The sequence below is a fragment of the Chiloscyllium plagiosum genome, unplaced genomic scaffold (genome assembly GCF_037043375.1).
Source record: "Chiloscyllium plagiosum isolate Xiang-an unplaced genomic scaffold, Cpla_swu_hap1 HiC_scaffold_5, whole genome shotgun sequence".
NCBI classification, from domain to species: Eukaryota; Metazoa; Chordata; class Chondrichthyes; order Orectolobiformes; family Hemiscylliidae; genus Chiloscyllium; species Chiloscyllium plagiosum.
The window spans coordinates 93977399-93997022 of NW_028270143.1; the positions used below are offsets into that span (position 1 = coordinate 93977399).

The 19624-nt window shown below is 41.9% G+C and overlaps 1 protein-coding gene across 5 annotated transcripts in view; it reads left to right on the forward strand.

The window, feature by feature from the left end:
* The window catches only part of jcada (junctional cadherin 5 associated a), a 235614-nt gene that overhangs the window by 56307 nt on the left and 159683 nt on the right, over positions 1-19624 (forward strand). Inside the window, exon 1 of one of the 5 annotated variants that reach the window (XM_043690574.2) lies at positions 16823-16923. The exons of the other annotated variants lie outside the window; for them this stretch is intronic. The gene's annotated coding sequence lies outside the window, so the exon portion shown is untranslated. Of the gene's footprint in view, positions 1-16822; positions 16924-19624 lie in introns of those variants that run through there. 5 annotated transcript variants of the gene reach the window in all.

The following is a 19624-nucleotide window of genomic DNA, read 5'->3' on the forward strand; positions in this document are numbered from 1 at the left end:
AAATACAGCTTCTCATGCACTGTTGATAATGAAGAAAACGTCCATTCATGAAACCCACTGAGTACTTGTAAATTTCAGGTGGTTAATTTATTGTGAAAGTAGGTAAATTACTCATACTCCATATAAAGGCAAGTCATCCTTTATTATCCTCTTTAACTGTGAACGCAGAACACCCGCCAAGAGAATTATCAGAGACGAGAGAGAACAAAAACAGCTCGTAAAACTGGAAAATGGACATACTGGTCACACTGAAGTTTCAGTTTCAGGTGTATAGAACAAGTCAGACCCATACGTGTCATTTTCAAGTCTTACTTTTTTTTAAGTTGTTTTTGAAACTTGGCCAAACATTCATTATGACATACTAACAGCCCCTGGAGAAATTTCAAAAACAAACCCTATTGAAACTGCAAGAAAAAGATGTTTCAGTAACCAACATTGGCTGGCCATTTCGTGGCACAGTGACGGTTAGCATTGTTACCTCACAGCACCAGGCTCCCAAGTTCTGTTCCAGCCTCGGGCAGCTCTCTGTGTGGAGTTTTCACATTCTCCCCGGTCTGCATGGATTTCCTCTGGGTTCTCTGGTTTCTTCCCACAGTCCAAAGATATGCAGGCTCGGTGGATTGGCCATGCCTGTGGTGTCCAGGGATGTGTAGGTGAGGTGGATTAGCCATGGGAAATTCAGGGATAGATTAGAGTCATAGTGTTATACAGATATACAGCATGGAAACAAACCCTTCGGTCCAACGCGTCCATGCCGACCAGATATCCCAATCCAATCTAGTCCCACCTGCCAGCACCCGGCCGATATCCCTCCAAACCCTTCCTATTCATATACCCATCCAAATGCCTCTTAAATGTTGCAATTGTACCAGCCTCCACCACTTCCTCTAGCAGCTCATTCCATACACGTACCACCCTCTGTGTGAAAACATTGCCCCTTAGGTCTCTTTTATATCTTTCCCCTCTCACCCTAAACCTATGCCCTCTAGATCTGCACTCCCCAATCCCAGGGAAAACACTTTGCCGATTTATCCTATCCATTGGTGGGGGGGGGGGGGGAGTAGAACTGGGTGGGATGCTGTTCGGAGGGTCGGTATGGACTTGGTGGGCTGAATAGTCTGCTCCCACACTGTATGGATTCTATGACCAGTCAATGAAAGCAGTCTAGCTGATTATACTTAACTATCACTCTAACAGCTTCAGCCTGTGTATTTTCATGTTTAAAGAACAAGGAATTTAAAAACTTCAGATCATCACACTTAAATACACTTTATCTGCTTTGCAAGAGTTTCTGTGCCCACTCCATCAATTAGTTCTGGAGGTCTACAGCACAGAAAAAGCCCTTTCCGCCCAGTCTGTGCCAGTCAAAAACAACTGCCTAACCGCAATTTTCCAGCACTTATCCTATAGCTTTGTATGCCCTGATTTTGCAAATGAAAATCTAAAAAGTTCTTAAATGTTATGAATGTTCCTGCCTTTTTTGGCCTTATAGACAAGGAGTCCCAGATTCCCACCATTCTCTGGGTGAAAAAACATTTCCTTACATTCTCTCTAAACCTTCTGCCCCTTATCTTAAATCTATGCCCCTGGTCATTGATCTCTCCACCAAGGGCAAAGCTCCTTTTTGCCTACATCTATCTGCTGCTCATAATTTTATCCATCCCAATTGCGTCCCCCCACAGTTTCCTCTGGTCCGAAGAAAACAATCCAGCCTATCCAATCTCTTTCCATAACTGAAACTCTCCAGCACATGCAACATCCTGGCAAACCTCCTCTGCATCCTCTCCAGTGCTATCACATCTCTCCCATAATAGAGATTCCAAAACTGCACATAATACTCTAGCTGTGACCTAACCATCTGGTTATACAGTTTCAGCATAGCTTCTCTGCTCTTAAACTCTATGCTTCAGCTAATAAAGGCAAAAATCCCACATGCCTTCTGAAACACTTTATCTAGCTAATATCATAAGAGACTGGAGGACCTATACACCAAGGTCCCTCTGATTCTCAGTACTTCCCAGGATCCTACCATTCATAATGCCAGCACTTGTTTGTCCTGCGCAAGTACATTACCTTACATTTATTTGGGTTAAATTCTATTTGTCATTTGACCAACCCATTTATATCCTCCTGCAATCTAAGGCTATCTTCCTCACTATTAACTACCCCAACAGTTTGCGTGTTGTCCATGAAAATCCCATCCTCAACGAACCCCACACCTATGGGTAACAATCAAACACAGAAATCTTTGAATTCAGCACTGAGTTCAAATGGTACTATTGAATTAGGTTTCCCTATTGTGTGGGAATTGTCCCCTTCCTCATACTCACTGAAATTAAATCTGCCAGAAATGAGGATAGGACTTTCAGATTCTGCTCCTGCCTGCCATTTTGAAGGCATGTGAGTCCGCTCCCTCTAAAAATTCAGCCTGCCTTTCTATCTATTTAATTTCTGAGGAAAGAGCAGAGTCAGAATCTTTTGCCCTTGCTGAGGATGTGCCTGGAGGTGTGGCCATTTAGTTTGGAGGGGTTAGTTTGTACCCAAAATTCATTGTCTTCCCATCTTCACTGGAATACAGAGTGGGAAAGCCATGATTAACCTTCCAACCTGCTGTCTATTGAGGCCCTTTAACTGTCCAATTAATGACCACTTAAGGACCTTTTTAGCCATTGCTGTGATAAATAAATGGGTCTTTTTCAGGTTGGTAGAAATGGCATGCCACAGGGAGTTATACAAATTCCTTAGCTTGTGCTGTGGCTACAAAAGCAGGCCAGAGGCCAGCAATCTTGCAATGTGTAACTTACCTCCTGACTCCCCTGACAACCTACAATCAGAGGGCTGATGGAGTACTCACCACTTGCCTGGATGAGTTTCACTCCAACAAAACCTGGGAAACCATCCAGGATACAATAGCTTGAATGATTGTCATCACATTCACTGCCTTCACCACTAATGTTCAGTGGCAATGACCTGTGTACAGATGCACTGTAATAGCTCACCACAACTCCTCTGGCAGCACCATCCAAACTCATAGCTCTGCCATCGATGAAGTACCAGGGCAGCAGAGACATGGGAACACCACCACCTGCAAGTTCCCCTCCAAGTCACAGACCATCCTTCAATGTTGGGTTAAAAATCCCTCTCAAACGGTATTGTGAGTATGCTATACCCCAAGAACTGCAGCCTTTCAAAAAGCAGCTCATCACTACCATCATGCCCAGCGCAATTAGGGATGGAGAGTAAGTTTTGGCTCAGTCAGTGAAACCCAAACTCCATGAATGAATCAATAAAGAAAGGTCAAGGAAAGGACAATGACCTCAGACTAGATTTCAGGTTAATTTTGAAATGTACTGCAGCTTAGGAATGATCACAATTAATCTTTGCCTTCTCTTAGCGTCATAGCACTCAATTCCTTATATATCATTAAAATCCTTTATATAAGGATGTGAATCAATGCAACATTAGGTGTTATAACTGGGAATCTATTCTACAAGCCCAATGAGAATACAAGTCCTTCTTGCATGAGATTTTGTCCAAAACCTGTTAATATCCAACCTTCTCCCCAAGTGAAATAACTTACTTATGCCCCTCACAGCCCAGTTCCTCAAGGCTAAGAGACATCATTCATTTCTTTGTGTATTCTATTCTCAAATAAAAACAAATCCAGCTGTCTGAGATTTTCTTGATCCACTGAAATCATGAATGGAACTCGGGCAGCTTCTCCAGGAGGTGATGCCTAACAATGACTGACCCTGCAGCTCCACAATGGATAGCTTAAAAACTCTGTCTATATATTAGGGAGCTCGAAAACCACAGTGATCTCCTATATTGGTATTGAACCCCATGGGGTGAAAAATGTTAACTGTTAACATTTTTGTAACTAAATACTAGTGCTGTTCTAATGTACAGTCAACACCAGTCACCATGGAGATTTAGTATCAAGATATCACTTGTTTGTTCTGACTGGTTGAGGGAAGTTAGTGCTGTGAAGCAGTTGTTAATGCTCTCTTTTGCATACTTAGCATCAGTTTCCATGAGTGCAAGATGGTGATATAATGGCAACATTATAACTGGAGTATGGATTTGAAAAGAAAACAATTTGCTAAAAATCAGATAAAGAAAGGAAAGTACATTTTCTTACTAACTGGATGAATCCATTTATATACTGAGCAACTCGAAACAGAGACAAAGTCTGCTTTTCATTTATGAGAATGAAGCATTGGCACAAGTGCAGTCGCGTGTTTTGCTGATGGCAACCTGGCACAGTGCAGCTTAGTTTCAGCCTGAAGAAAATTGCACCTACGCTTAGGAACTGGGAGATCTATCGTTCAAAACATGCACAACAACTTAGAACTGGAGGCTGGGTCACACATCTGGTTCTGACCGGATTGGTTAGGGTGTGTTCTCTTTTTCCAGCAGTCAAAAACAACATCACTGACATATATTACTGAAGAAGCAGCTTTCTGACGAATACCAGGGTTATACCGACCTGTAGTCAGCTTCATTAAAGAGGCATGTTTGCCATCACCTTGCCGTTTTTCTTTCACTGCTCATGAGGATATTATTGTTAAGATACAGCAAATTCTCTGGGCTCTCTGGTAGTTTCAGCTTTGAGTATATGCAGGTTAGATATAGCCTGGTTGACTTAGTAACTTGAGGTATCCAGTTCAGCTGTCAATGGGTAACCAGCTATACCAATACACTGATTGGGCTTGACAGACTAATATTGTGTCTGCAGCCAAATGTCTTTCTTCTTATTTCCAGATAAGTCTGAAATCCCATGGAGATTGCATGGCATAAAATGGACAAGCAAGAGAAGGCTTAACACTGACTAATCCTTGTGAGCTGCCTGGGGTTGATCAATGTAGAGTATAATTTACTCTACACATCCCAATAAATCATCTTAATTCCATGTTTCAAAAGAGAACCAACTGTTACTTAATCAGGTTTCCTACATTAGCTTCTCCTCTGATATCCTGTAAAAATTAACTAATAAAATGGATTCTGATTAGCTTTGCTTTTGCTGCTGAAATATGTTAGTGGGCATTTTGTGATTTGGCCCTGCCTCAGACCTCCAGACTATCAATGATGTATCCGTTCCCTTTTGTAATTGGAGGCATTCGGCCACTCGCCAGCAATATTTACCCATCAGGCCATGCAAATGAACTGAACATTGGTCGAGTTGGAAATGTGTAACAACCAGAGGGTGGTTGGCAGTGCTGTGAGCATCAGGGGTTAGTCTTACATATCAGGTTCACAGAAGGGACTTACCACTTACACCTGGTGCTGGAGTGGAGAAGAATGAAAGGTTGAAACATCCAAGGTTCTGGAGCTGGGTAGCGTAAATGCTGAGAGGTCAGGGAATTTAAAACACCAGGTCACGGCCTCTGGATAAGGGAGCAATCATGTAGGATGGAGAAGATGAAAAATTTCTTCACCCAAAGCATTGTGAATCTTTGGAATTCTCTACTCGCAGAGGCTTGTTACATCTCCACCATTGAACACATTTCAGGCTGGGTATGAAGTATTTTGACCTCTGTAATAGAGAACATATACACCAAAAAAGTGGGATTGAAGGCCAGATCAGGGCAGGCTTGTTGGGGTTATATGGTCTATTCATGCCTCAGCACAAGATGTTGAACCATGGCAAGTTCTGAAGGAGGCCATTTGGCCTCGCTGAGTTGTGATGGCCATTTTGAAAAAAACACTCGTGTTTCGTCTCCCATTGCCATGTTTTTCTACATCTCTCCAAATTCCTCATCCACAAATAACGGCAAGGTTCCTTTTTAAAATAAATTGTAGAATCAGTTTTTATAACATTTCAGGAGAGATGGCCATCTAGGAAAGTATTGTACTTTACTACACTGAGGCAAGAGGTAAAGAGAAATCAGCAACAAAAAAAATAGTTTTAAAAATGTCAGAATGGCACATTTTTCACCTAAATGGAATTCAGGTTGTGCACTGTTGCCTATTTTGTTTACCTCATGAGATTCCAACTTCATGTATTAATATCTAATGGATGTTGCACATGGACAGAAACAATGGACAGCAGTTGTTCACATTACAATGCAGGCACATGCCTAGTACATATAGCAGCTGCTGAGCTCATTTCCTCATGAGAGAAGCTTCATAATCAACAGGAACTTTCAAAGCAGCTTTCACAGGCCAGAACTGAAGTGACCCTGATGCTTGCCGAAAACAAATCTCATGCACTTGAATCCATTAATTATTGAATATTGAACAAATAACTCCACACAATTATTCTGCACTTCACTGACATAATCACTCTTCATTCTGTACACCTCAGGTACGTGACATGAACTCAACAGCAAGGGAACTCCCCCCACAAATAAAACCTATTATTGAAGTGAGCTGTTGTAATGGTAATGTGAAGCTCGGAATTGGTGAACGAGATTTGAAAACTGCGTTTGTTTGTGCCAAGTTAAGAATAAAGATGCCCTTCACTTGGGGCAGAAATGTGCCTGAGACAGTATAACACAGCAGGCAATATTCCGCCAGCTGCCTGTTATATTACCTGTTGGATGTTCAGTTCCACTGAAGTCAATAGATTAAATTCTGAGCCAGCCATGTAATAACTAATTTAATATAAATTACTGGAGAAACTCAGTAGCTCTGTCAGCATTTATGGAGATAAAGCAAAGTTAACATTTCAGGTCCATGACCATTCTTCAGAACTCGAGTCATTCAGTTGTACAGCATGGAAACAGACCCTTCAGTCCAACTCATGCATGCTGACCAGATATCATAGAACATAGAAGAATACAGCGCAGTACAGGCCCTTCGGCCCTCGATGTTGCGCCAATCCAAGCCCACCTAACCTACACTAGCCCACTATCCTCCATATGCCTATCCAATGCCCGCTTAAATGCCCATAATGAGGGAGAGTCCACCACAGCTACTGGCAAGGCATTCCATGAACTCACGACTCACTGAGTAAAGAACCTACCCCTAACATCTGTCCTATACCTACCCCCCCTTAATTTAAAGCTATGCCCCCTTGTAATAGCTGACTCCATACGTGGAAAAAGATTCTCACTGTCGACCCTATCTAAACCCCTAATCATCTTATACACCTCTATCAAGTCACCCCTAAACCTTCTTTTCTCCAATGAAAACAACCCCAAGTGCCTCAGCCTTTCCTCATACGATCTTTCTACCATACCAGGCAACATCCTGGTAAACCTCCTCTGCACCCGTTCCAGTGCCTCCACATCCTTCCTATAGTATGGCGACCAAAACTGCACACAATACTCCAGATGTGGCCGCACCAGAGTCTTATACAACTGCAACATGACCTCAGTACTCCGGAACTCAATTCCTCTACCAATAAAAGCCAGTACGCCATATGCCTTCTTCACCGCACTATTTACCTGGGTGGCAACTTTCAAAGATTTGTGTACATGGACACCAAGATCCCTCTGCTCATCCACACTACCAAGTATCCGACCGTTAGCCCAGTACCCCATCTTTTTATTACCCTTACCAAAGTGAATCACCTCACACTTAGCTACATTGAACTCCATTTGCCACCTTTCTGCCCAGTTCTGCAGCTTATCTATATCCCGCTGTAACCTGCCACATCCTTCCTCACTGTCCAAAACTCCTCCGACTTTCGTATCATCCGCAAACTTACTCACCCAACCTTCTAACCCCTCCTCCAGGTCATTTATAAAAATGACAAACAACAATGGTCCCAAAACAGATCCTTGCGGAACACCGCTAGTGACAGCACTCCAAGATGAACCTTTGCCATCAACTACTACCCTCTGTCTTCTTCCAGCCAGCCAACTCCTAATCCAAACCTCCAACTCACCCTCAATACCATACCTCCGTATTTTTTGCAGTAGTCTACCATGGGGAGCCTTATCAAACGCCTTACTAAAATCCATATACACCACATCTACTGCTTTCCCCTCGTCCACCTCCTTAGTCACCTTCTCAAAGAATTCAATAAGGTTTGCGAGGCACGACCTGCCCTTCACAAAACCATGCTGACTATCCTTGATCACATTATTCCTATCCAGATGTTCATAAATCCTATCCCTTACAATTCTCTCTAAGATTTTGCCCACAACAGAAGTGAGACTCACCGGCCTATAGTTACTAGGGTTATCCCTACTCCCCTTCTTGAACAAGGGAACCACATTTGCTAGCCTCCAATCTTCTGGCACTACTCCTGTAGACAACGAGGACATAAAAATCAAGGCCAATGGCTCTGCAATCTCCTCCCTTGCTTCCCAGAGAATCCTAGGATAAATGCCATCAGGCCCAGGAGACTTATCTATTTTCACCCTTTCCAGAATTTCCAACACCTCTTCTCTACATACCTCAAAGCCATCCATTCTACTTAATTGTGACTCAGTACTCACATTGACAACAATGTCCTGTTCCTGATTGAATACTGACGAAAAGTATTCATTCAGTGTCTCCCCAATCTCTTCAGCCTCCACACGCAACTTCCCACTACTATCCTTGACTGGACCTATTCCTACCCTAGTCATTCTTTTATTCCTGACATACCTATAGAAAGCCTTAGGGTTTTCCCTAATCCTACCAACTAAGGACCTTTCATGACCCCTCCTTGCTGCCCTTAGCTCTCTCTTCAGGTCCTTCCTGGCTACCTTATAACTCTCAATCGCCCCAATTGAACCTTCACGCCTCATCTTTACATGGGCCGCCCTCTTCCATTTAACAAGGGATTCCAATTCCTTATTAAACCACGGCTCCCTCACACGACCCTTTCCTCCCTGCCTGACAGGCACATACTTATCAAGGACACTCAATAGTTGCTCCTTGAACAAGCTCCACATATCAATTACACCCTTGCCTTGAAGCTTACTTTTCCAGGCCACACATCCTAAGTCATGCCTCACAGCATCATAATTTCCCTGCCCCCATCTATAACTCTTGCCCTGTAGTGCACACTTATCCCTCTCCATCACTAGAGTAAAGGTCACCGAATTGTGGTCACTGTCCCCAAAGTGCTCACCTACCTCTAACTCTAACACCTGGCCTGGTTCGTTACCCAGAACCAAATCCAGTATGGCCTCACCTCTTGTTGGCCTATCTACATATTGTGTCAGGAAACCCTTCTAAACGAATCTCGTCCCATTTGCCAATATTTGGCCAATATCCCTCTGAACCTTTCCTATTCACATTACTATCCAGGTTCATATTAAATGTTATAATTGTACTAATCTCCATCATTTCCTCCAGCAGCTCATTCCATATCCCCTGCGTGAAAACATTGCCCCTTAGGTCCCTTTTTAATTTTTGCCCTCTCGTCTTAAACCTATGCCCTCTAGTTTTGGATTCCCCTATCCTGAGGAAAAGACCTTGCCTATTTACCCTACCCATGCCCTTCATTATTTTATAAACCTCTGTAAGGTCACCCCTCAGCCTCCAATGCTCCAGGGAAATTAGCCGCAGCCTATTCAGCCTCTCCAGTAGCTCAAGCCCTCCAACCCTGGCAACACTCTTGTAAATGTTTTCTGAATCCTTTCAAGTTTCACAACATGCTTCTTGTAGCAGGACTTTAAACATTAACTCTGCTTTCTCTGTACAGATGCTGCTAGACCTGCTGACTTTCTCCAGTAATTTATGTTTTTGGTTCAGATTACTAGCATCCACAGTTCCTTGTTTTTTCTTAAACAAATATAACATCATCAGTTTTGCATTCTTGCTCCAAGAGCCAGTATATGTACTCCCCAGTAGATCTATGCAGAGCCCAAGAGCCCTTCAGCAGTCATACAGGTTTTTGTTAGACTCACCTGCTTTTACAGTTAGGAATCTGTTTAGATGTGGCTTCAGCTCAATCGTCATCATAATAAACCAACAGGACATCCTGCTTTTGTTGACTATGTCCTGCAGATATATTTCCCAGTACATGTTTCAGAGCAGTTTTAAGTTACGTTACCTCATTCCAAAATGAAAAAAAAATGCTGATTTGCACATGACATTTGTTTCCAAAGCACTGCCTGACAAATCTCCTCTCTACCTCTTTGCAGCTATGATTTAATTGGTGGATATCTAGGATAAATTCCAAAATAAATGTAATGTGATGCAGAGTTTGTTTTAAATATACCACGTCACATATTCAAGTTGGCTGAATGATCTCTATTCATGGTATTGGAACATTTCTCATCTGAAGTGCTACAAGCTTTGGTGAGGCCTCTCCTGGAATATTATGTGCTATTTCAATTGGTCTATATGTTTATGGAAGGATACACTGTTTGTTCACTAGATTGATCCCTGGGATCAAAGGGATGTCCTACTACAATAGATTGAATAAATTGGGTTTGATTTTTCTGCAATTTCGAAGAATGAGAGTGATCCTGTCCAAACATCTAAGATTATGAAGAGATTCACTAGAATATAGATGGAGCGATGATTTCCCTATCTAAGGATTGAAAATAAGGAGCACAGTTGTCAGGTTAGGGAACTGACCACTTATGAGGAGACATTTCTTCACATAGAAGTTTATAAATCTCTCTACCTGAGGAAAATGTGGATTTTGTATCACTGATGATATTTAATCTTGAGACAGACAAATGTTGATTTCTCAGGGGATCATGGGATATGGAGGAAATGAAATTGAAGCTCGTATTGAATGGCAGAACAGGCTTGATGGGCCAGACAGTCTTCTGTTCCTCAAACCTAGAATCCTTAGCAAGGACAATGTACAAATCCACTCTATCCTCCAATAACAGTTTAATTTCTGAAAAATAAGTATAAATGTGTTGCTATTTTTTGATTGTCAGATGATTATTAGAAATAGTCTGTGAACTGGCATAACTATGAGAACGACACCATAAATACAGTGGAGTGAGTCAATACTGAATATAGACAATGGCAAATGTTGAGTTATGTTTCACTCCTTCAAGATGCTGTCATGATATTTGAGTCACGAAGCAGTTAGCAAGCTATGTAGACCATCCTCACCAGTCATACATAAATAGTCATTTGACACATACCTTACTCACAGCTCTCACATGGCTCCTGGAGTGTGGAAATTAAAACATATTTCCATAGCAGCAACACTGTAAATTCTGTGACTCAATCTCCTTTTCCATCTATAAAACAAAAGGGAACCCCGCAAAATATTTTCTATGAAAGCTAACCTCTATTCTATAATAAAGAGATGAGACTCCAAATTTAAATCATAAAACCATCCACTCTTGCATAGCGATTGGCTGTTGTTGCAGAAGTTTATATAAATGAAAAAGACCAATTAAGGACCAGTTATGGGTCACAATGTCCAAAACCACAAGGAAGCCTGAGAAAGAAACATCACCCTGAAATTCAGCTGAAGCATTTAGAGGCTTGTCAGAGTGGGTGACATGGGCCTTGCACATGCTCACAAGGTACCAAATCCTGTCGATTTGCTATTAACAAGACAAAAATAGTAATTGGGCCTTTAAATATGTCAATCACAGCCAGTCAGTCTGCTCCCTGTTCCTCTGTTGGTAAGATTCAGTCCTCGCAGAAGTATGTTTTCACAAATTTATGTAAAGAGAGGAGCTTCAGAGTCAGCCTGAAGGCAGCAGGGACGTGGGGAAAGCAGCACAAAGCCCCCTTGACCTTACCTTTCTCCCATTTTGCAAAATGTGGCAGCTCTATTGAAGTCCTTAATAGACCAAATAATGGCCACAAGTGATTCATCCTGTAGCCTCTACCTCCCCGTCCATTTATGGAAGAAGCAGTACCTTGCATTTACTGTGGTAAGAAAGGGAAGACCTCCTTTGGGGAATCCCCTTTGTCCATTGGAGACACCCACACAAGAACATGCCATCCCCTCTCAAACTCGCTCTCAGATACATCCCCTTTGCTGTAGCTCACTGGTTAGGCCCGATGAATGCCCCAGATGTACCTACTGGCCTCCATTCACTCCTGTTCTTTGGCAACTGTCTCAGCAATGGCCAGCATCCAAACCTGGCACAGATGAGACTACAGAGCTGTTGGTCAATCAGACTGGCTCAGCAGCTCTCTATGGCAGGACCTTCCTCCTGGAATGGGTTTGGTAGTCTCACCTTTGGCTAATTACAGCACTGACAGGTCAAAATGACAGCGGACAGCCAGTATTGGTGGGCATGTGCTCCCTGCCAGCTCCTAAGATGGTGGTGGGGGAGAAAATTGAGACATTTGAAATGTGGAGAAAGTGAGGACTGCAGATGCTGGAGATCCGAGCTGAAAAATGTGTTGCTGGAAAAGCGCAGCAGGTCAGGCAGCATCCAAGGAGCCTGACCTGCTGCGCTTTTCCAGTAACACATTTTTCAGCTCACATTTGAAATGTGGGTTGGTACCTCCATTAACATTAGTGGTGACAACAATTTCATCAGAATACCGTCATACACTGCTTGGCTATTGCAAGTTTCACCCAATGGCGTAAATCATAGATGATAGTAGAACGAAGCCAGTCAAAGTAGAATATCAAGATAACTGTACAATGGACTGCCAGTACATTGTCACCATTTTAGACTATCTCACAGAGTCAACTTCTACCCAGTGTCTTTTTGAATTACCCTTGGGAAGTGAGTACTCTTGATCATTTGTACAAACGAGTGGTATCAGCAGCCATTTTGTGGTGTGAGTGGGAGTGTGGTGAATGTGAAGCCAGTGGCAGATTCTCTTCAGCAAGCCTGTATTTTTTTAATATTGAAGAATACTGCAGCCTCCTTGCTCATATGTTTATGTAACCCCAAAAGTTACCAGATTAATTTGAATTCAATTTCATACCATGCCACAGCAGAATTTCTGAACTTGCCCTGAGTTTCTAGCGCAGTACCGTAACCACTGGGCCTTCATTGTCATTGATCTTTGTAGTATCTTTAGACCAGGAAAATATAGATGAAAATAATGTTACGGTTATTAGTCTGATTTTACAGCAGCTGCCTTTGGCACCTTTTTGTGAGATACTTCTTTTAAAATGAGTTATCTCTGTCCATGAATTCAGAACACTCATTCTCTTCCTTCTCTTTCTCCATCCTTTCCTCCTGAAGGTAGTTTGGAGGGTAATAGTAACTCCCAGATATGCTTTAGACATTCCAGGAGTGTAATTCAATGAGTGTGTGTATGGTGAGTCATGGGTGAAGAGTTTTCAATTGTAGCCATCACAGCCTGAGTACAGCAAGTGTTGATGGACCAAGTTCTCACAACAAACTGATGCCAATGCTCAACAACAAACCCTCACTGACCCACCTTAACTGGTGGACTTGTGCGCAGAGCCATTTGAAGAGACAGTAAATCAAAACAGCATGACCCAGCGAGGTTCCTGAGGTCATGAAGGGAGATTTGAAGAAAGCTCAGAGATATGGAAACAGATGGTTTTCCTATGCTGTTCTGCCTGTGCTCCAGGTGTTTTGCCAAAGGGACCCTATCAGAGAACATGGATAGATATTCCATGTGTGTCATCTCATCCTTGGTGGCAAAGAACATGCTAAAACATTTAAAACATGTGTGGCTGAACTGATTCAGTTCACTTTCCTATGTTCCCCCAAAACCTTTTAGTCTCTTTATATTAAAAAAATCTAAGTTGTGATCTTACATACACCAGTGCATAGTGTAAAAATGCACTTCTTGAAATATTCCTCGTGGTACTAAAACAAGAACAAATTGCATGTGCTACCATTTGTGACTGCAAGTTACTCCAAATACATGGACTATAAAAGAAAATGAACAGTCATAAACAAAAACTGTTTGCCCTTCCAGTATGTCCCTCTCACTTTCATCAATCTCTGTACATGCATTTTGCCCATAATCTTTAAAGTGTTTAGGTCTTTTAATGGTGTATGTATATTGCTACTCATCTGTTATCTGTTATTCCTGGGGTGATATTCCTTCTCCAGTTCCAGGCAGTATTGTTCAGTTTCCTGGGTGTAAATGGAACTGCTTGGGTTTGCTGTACGAGGATTGATCTAAGTCCTTTCTCTTCAACACTAACATTGTAGTACTCCAGCATTCTGTTGTCATTACTAATCATTTAACGTGAATAAAAGCTGCTTGTTTCCTGTGCTCCAATTCCACAAAGTATCTTTTGCAATGAGCAAGCATAGAGGTTGACACTCTTATGACAAATTAGGTAAAAGCTTTGCTAGATAGTTCCTAATTCCAAAAGATCATTGCATTGTCTTCACATCAATTGATACCATGCTTCTACTATAGCTCTCACCTCACCAAGATCAATGCCAAGTCCCCTTGCTCAATGCATAACAATTGAACCTGACCTTGGGTAACTTCAATTATATTTTTTCTTGTTCAGCTTCAAGTTACACTGGAAAGCTGTCTCATGCTTTCTGTCTCTCTCTAGAATATGACTGTAATCTGCTACAACCTATTTCATCATACCTCCACATTCATAGCTTGGCTCAACATCCACAATTGTATCCACTCTTTGATGATCAATTTCTATCTTGTGCTGAGCATGTTAATAATCTTCTGAATCTGGGAAAATGTCTGAAACTTCTTAATGACATCCAAGACGTAATTAGAAAATAGCTACCTTCATTGAACTTCATTTGTGAGTAACCATCTTCACATCAAGGACATTTAAGACCCTAGCCTTGGCAAGATTTCCCTAACAAGATTTCTTTAATAGTTGACATGGGATAAAGAGAGCTCTTCAAGCCTACATTGAATCTTTTGGATTCATGCTCATCCATTAATTTTTCCAGCATAGTTTTCATTACCACCAGGGTGCAACTCGAGTCTGTAGGAGTGTCATAGACTCCCTACAGGGTGGAAACAGGCCATTAGACCCAAAACGTCCACACCGACCCTCTGAAGAATATCCCATCCAGACCCATTCCCCTACCCTATTATATTTCCCCTGACTAATGCACCTAACCAACACATCCCTGGCCACAATAGGCAATTCACCTGACCTGCACATCTTTGGATTGTGGGAGGAAACTGGAGCACCCAGAGGAAACCCACACAGACACAGGGACAGTCGCTGGAGGCTGGAATTGAACATGGGTCCCTGGTGCTTTGAGGCAGCAGTGCTAACCACTGAACCGCTGTGCCGCCCAAGTTATAATTTCCTTGACTATTCCCTTCTTTTTCAGAGCCTGTATCGTGTATGAGGAGAAAGTGAGGTCTGCAGATGCTGGAGATCAGAGCTGAAAATGTGTTGCTGGAGAAGCGCAGCAGGTCAGGCAGCATCCAGGGAACAGGAGAATCGACATTTCGGGCATAAGCCCTTCTTCAGGACTTATGCCCGAAACGTCGATTCTCCTGTTCCCTGGATGCTGCCTGACCTGCTGCGCTTCTCCAGCAACACATTTTCAGCCCTGTATCTTGTATTTCAGGCTGGACTTGAGGGCCGCAACAAAGCGATTCAGTAGATGCTGAGTTTGTCCCCCACTCCCATCTACTCAAGATTGCATTCAGCTGAAGACATCCAAGATCCGTAAAACACATCTTGGTAATTTTTTTAGGATCTGCTCAGCAGTCAATGGTCTGGTTCAATAGAAGTTGCTACAGATCCCTTCAGGTATATGTTGGGAGGAGAACAGACTGCTTTGTGTGTGCTATCTGAAACTGTATATCTTCTCTCTTTCCATTGCACTGGTCTTTCAGCTTAGTTTGTCCTCTAAAGATGAGTATCGTCCCATCATATGACCTCAAATTGAGGTCACCATCTGATCCATGTTATAAAGGTCTGTGAAGCTCGTCATGCTGCACTTAGTAGTGGGATGTCTATCTAATGCTTCATATTCATTGGATGAATGTGCTCTTCTTCTGCAGCTATCAGCTGAGCTTCTATCCATACTATGAACAATGGCCATGGAAGGTGACCATGAAGGAATTCTGGGACTTGCAGGTGTCTTAAGAACTTTCCCAGTAAAGATCTTTAGCTTGGTTCCTCTGATCATCTGGCATGAGATCATGAGGAGCTCCACAAATAACCTGAAGCAGTTGCAAAGGTATAGCTCCAACTGTTGATGTGAGCAAGCCCTAATTGTGAACTGGAGTGTTGGTCAATCTCACACAACAGCTAGAACAGGACATTTTTATGAATCTGCCATTACGAGTTCTATTTTTAATTAAGTATAATATCACTGGTTGTGAAGTGACAGACTTTAAAGTTAGTTATGTTTGAATAATGCTGGTGATGTGCTCTTATATTTCACTCAACCATTACAACAGTGATGAATGTTTCAAAACTGCCTCATAGCCAATGTAAGGCACTATGAAACACTATGAAAAAAATCAGAAAGACCTGCGGATGCTGTAAATCAGAAACAAATATTGGAAAAGCTCAGCAGGTCTGGCAGCATCTGTGGAGAGAAATCAGAGTTAATGGTTCGGGTCCAGTGACCTTTTCTTCAGAAGAAGAGCTATATAAATGCAAGACTTTCAATTCTTTCTTTAGTTAAGAAGTAAGGAGAGGTGAAAAATAGAGAATAAATTTTCCTTCACAGATTAAATAAATGGGGTCGTGTTTGCAAAAATAAATGATGGGTCAAATGGCCTTTATTTTGTTCCATACCTTCTTATGTCTCTATAAATCTGTCAGCCCATCTCTTACAAACTGCTGGCAAAAGACAATAAGTACAAGCTGTAGTGCACATGACATGGACATAGCCACGTTACTGATGAAACAGCAGATTCTATTACAGGCTGTATGCACCAAAATACACCATGAAAGAAAAGGTTAAACCCAATGTTTATTCCATTGAAATCTGAATCAAAGCATCAGCTGATGCCCACTTGTAATACAGTGGTTGTGGTTGGGTTAGATCACACAGGAATGTAGACTGCTGTGAGTGAGGAGCCAGCAGTAGCACCAATTTCCAGCATGAATAAAGCAACATGTTGGTCACTTGGATTGAATGATCTGACAGGATTTTATCAATGACATCAGGATATTCCCTTCTTACAAAACCTTCCAGTTACCAAAAGGTGAGAGAGAACTACAGCATTTCAAAAAAATACTTCAATGAATACATTCTTCTGTCTTCTACTATAATTCAGTTGTGATATGCTGACTTTGACACTTTGGCAGAACTCCCACATTGTTATTTTTGTGCTTGAAAATTGCATATAACCAACATTGTAGGCGGCACGGTGGTACAGTGGTTAGCACTGCTGCCTCGCAGCGTCAGAGACCCGGGTTCAATTCCCGCCTCAGGCGACTGACTGTGTGGAGTTTGCACGTTCTCCCCGTGTCTGCGTGGGTTTCCTCCGGGTGCTCCGGTTTCCTCCCACAGTCCAAAGATGTGCAGGTCAGGTGAATTGGCCATGCTAAATTGCCCGTAGTGTGAGGTAAGGGGTAAATGTAGGGGTATGGGTGGGTTGCGCTTCGGCGGGTCGGTGTGGACTTGTTGGGCCGAAGGGCCTGTTTCCACACTGTAAGTAATCTAAATCCAGCATATAATATTAAAATTTTACAACCTGCTGACTAGGAACGTTACCTATGGTCTGTGAATCATTGTTGAGGACACTGAGGTACTCCTGTTAAATCTTTATGCAAGATGATTTCCTTGTAGAATGAATCTAAAGGAAGTGCAGAAGTGCTGAAAAATATAAGCCAGCCTTTTTTTTGTTTACTCTTTTCTATCGAATATAAAAGGCAATGTGAAAATGGGGGGAAGGGGGCGTTGGCGGTGGAGGGTGTGGAGGGAGGGGGCAAAGAGAGAGGAATAAATCTTGCATTCTGGCAATTTACTGGCGTGGAGCAAAGTACATTCAAAAAATTATAATATAATGTTTAATGAAACCACTTAATGCTTAAACAACATGAGGGAGCAAGTCTCCTCTTATTTGCGTCCAGCTAGTTTTATTCAGCTCTTCTGGCAAGTGCAGCTATAAATAATTTTCAGCATCCGTCTTCTGTCCATCTTGGTCAATAAAAAAGAAACCTTTTTACTTTTTGGACTAGTCTCCCATTCACTGTTGCATTCTGTATCTAAAGTCACAAACCTGAATGATATAGGAGATTTGAACAGCTTCGTGCCATATTTATAATATATTTGCGGGTAACCTTATCGAGGTGTATAAAATCATGAAGTATAGAGATGAATGGAAGGTATTTTTCCCCAGAATGGGGAATTTCAAGACTAGGGGGCATATTTTTAAGGTGAGAAGAAAAAGATTTAGCAAAGACATGAAGAGCAACGTTTGTTTTACACAGCGAATGGTTTGTGTGCAGAATGAACATTCGGAGGAAGTGGTGAATGCAGGTACAGTTACAACCTTTAAAAGGCATTTGGATAAGTGCATGAATAAGAAATGTTTGATGGGATATGGGCCAAATGCAGATAGGTGGTGTTAGTTTAGCTTGGGATTATGGTTGGCATGGACAAGTTGGACCAAAGGGTCTGTTTTTATGCGGTATGACTATATGACTCTATGACTGCAAATGAGTAAATTATTTTAGAGGTTTTCCTACATTGTGCAGGACTCCTCTCTGCTGCACTCAGAGGTGTGTTGGAATATCAACATGAAAGCATTTAAGTTATGCACAACAGTTAAACAGCACTTAGTTAAACTTGTTGCATTTAAAAATCAGACTGTCATGCTAGAATTTCACATTTATGAAAGTCACATTCATGTTAGAAACTAAAAATTATATTGTACAACTTTAAACAAGGCTATTTGAAAACTTAATTGTCCCTTAAAAGTTCACAACAAATTATTGCATTGCATTACAGCAGGAGAATAAGTACCTAATGTGGGAAATTCTGCTCAATACAGTAACAACTCGTCAGAATATTCACCTCACACTTAAAAGTTTCCCATGTTGAAATATCAGCTCAGAGAAGCAGCTCATAAGTATCATCCCTTCATGGAGTGATCTTTCTGAATGCTGATCATGGCACAATGGGATATCTCTCCAGTCCCTTAGAAGAGTGGAGATAGTTTTGCATGATCGGAATTTGCAATCACAGTCATGACATGGCAGAGCAGTGAAGTGGCTACCAGTAGCTTCCCCAAGATGGATCACCAGAGTTGGCAAAGTGCCCTGTATTTGCACTAATTGACATAAACAAAATTTCAGTGATGACAGGTCAGTGAATAGATGCTGTGGGAACAAAAATGTCACAACTATTCAAGAAATCATTTTTTCTTCAGTTAATACAGAGGTTGCCTTGGATACAGTGGGTAAAATCTTGTAGAGGCCGGTGTGATGTGAACTGTGGAACAATAGGATGGTAATTCTGAACATTAGGAGCATCTTGCTCCATCTTATATGCTTTTAACAAATGGTGAGACAAGTTTCACCCCAGGCAGCGGTCAGTTGGCAATTAAGGGGAATTATTTATTTTTAAACACTTTGTTCACGAACAATTCACCTTATTAATATTCAACTTCCCATCTTCTAAAAGGCAGAAAATTAGATGTTGAGAAAATTCAACATGTCAATCAGAGTTGATCTATTCTTGTTCTGAAGGTAATCTGTGTTGCGCATGACAAAACTGCATTGCAGGGTACAATTGGCAAGCACCAACCTTTCGCAACCTACATTTGCCAACCTCTTACAACCAGTGTGGTACCTCTCTGATACCCTGGCAGTGCACTCTGGAAACACAGACTTGCACTGTAGGACACACCAACAACTGGCATTGTGAAGGCTGCTGCATAGGGGCATGCACCTAGCTCA